Source organism: Orycteropus afer, unplaced genomic scaffold, assembly GCF_000298275.1.
Source record: "Orycteropus afer afer isolate SDZICR_OR568_19922 unplaced genomic scaffold, OryAfe1.0 scaffold00419, whole genome shotgun sequence".
Classification (NCBI taxonomy): domain Eukaryota; kingdom Metazoa; phylum Chordata; class Mammalia; order Tubulidentata; family Orycteropodidae; genus Orycteropus; species Orycteropus afer.
The window spans coordinates 1,788,623-1,790,390 of record NW_006922006.1 but is presented as its reverse complement, the minus strand read 5'-3'; positions in this window follow the sequence as shown (position 1 = coordinate 1,790,390).

Below are 1,768 nucleotides of genomic sequence, written 5' to 3'. Positions count from 1 at the left end.
GCGGCCGGGGCGGAGGGCGCCGAGAGGGGGCCGCGGGCCAGAGGCCAGGGCGCTCCGGGAAGGCGGGCGCTCCCCGCCCCCGTTTCTGGGAAGAGGTGGGGAGGGGGGCTTCTCCTGGGAGACTCGGGGCGTAGAAATTCCTCGTTCCGCATCCTCCGGCCCCCGCACCCCTCCTCCTCCCCGCCACGCACAGTCTCCCCTTCCCAGCCATCTGTTCCACTCGGCAGCGCCGCGACAAACACGGCTTCAGCTCGCTTCCGCCCTTGCCAGCCCCTTCCCCAAACTCCCCCGGCGCAGGCACCCCTCCCCCAGGAGGCCGAGATTTCTGCTGCCACCCCTCCACATCCCGTGTCCCCAGCACCAGGTGGGTGGGCGGGAGCAAGAGCCAGGACCCCTCCTGTCCTGGGGGTCCGTGGGGCTGGGGACAACGCTGGGAAGGGTGGGGATCTCAAGGGAAGAGCAGGGCAAGCCTAGGGCAAGGGTTCAGGAGGCCAAGACTCACGAAGGGCAGACTCAGTGAGTGTGTAAGTGCAAGAGAGTTGGGGAGAGGGACCTCACACACTACGCGCCCCGCTATCTCGCCCCCCACGCGTCAGTGCCAGCCGCTGCCACGCAGCGCCGCCTGCTGGCCACGTCCAGTACTCCGTGCACACGCCTGGCTTCCACCGGTTCTCACCCTAAATCTAAATCGCTCTTAGATCCCCATCAACTTAAAAAAAAAAAAGAAAGAAAAAATCTAACTCACTGCCCTGGACCCCTCCTTGGGTTTCCGAGGCGGTGTCACTGCGGAAGTAGATTGCCCCGTTTTCCTTCTGAGGAGTGCCTGGTGGGTTTGAACCTCCAGCCTCCTGGTTAGCAGTCAAATGCCTTAGGCACTACACCACCAGGTTATTCCGAAAACAAGGGCCTGCCACAGGGTACGTAGTGAGACCTCTGGCAAGTGAGACCTCTGGGAAACGGCTGACTCTTGGTGGGTGCTGTCCAATTCTAGTTTCTATTCTGCAGGAAGGGCACTCACTGGTTGGAAGTCAGGAGTTTGGGTTCAGAGAAATGGGGATCTTTTCTGTGACTTTGCCAAACTCCAGACCCCTCTAGATATGTCTTCTCAGCTGTAAAATGGGTGCAGTAAACCAAACCAAATCCACCGCTATCAGTGGATTCCAACTTAGGACCCCTTTAGGGCAGAGTAGACCTCCCTGTAGAGTTTCTAAGGCTATACATTTTTATGGAAGCAGAGTGCCTCCTCTGCCTCCTGGGAGCAGCTGGTGGGTTCCAAGTGCCTAGCTTTTTGGTTAGCAGCCAAATGCTGTCACCACAGTGCCACTAGAGCTCCTTCTTGGGCTATAACCAAAAAAGCCAAACCAAACCCACAGCCATCGAGTGGATTCTGACTCATAGTGACCCCCATTGGGTTTCCTAGGTGGTACATTTTTATGGAAGTAGATCATCCCGTCTTCCTTCTGTGGAGTGGCTGGTGGGTTTGAACCGCCAGCCTTCTGGTTAGCAGTCACATGCCTTAGGCACTGTGCTAAATGAGATACCTGTGTAGACTAGCCAGGGCCTCAAATGTCAGGAACCCCTTCCTACCCTATCAAATCTGTCTCTTACAGTAGCCACTAATATGGCTTGTGCTCCAGGACACCAGTAGCTGGGGGACTCCAGGAAGCCTAGAATAAATAAGGTATGTCTTCCTGGAATGTCCCTTTCCTCAAAGATGTTGTTTTCTCTTGATGTAGGCAATTTTAAAACCTCACTTTAATGTTAAAGG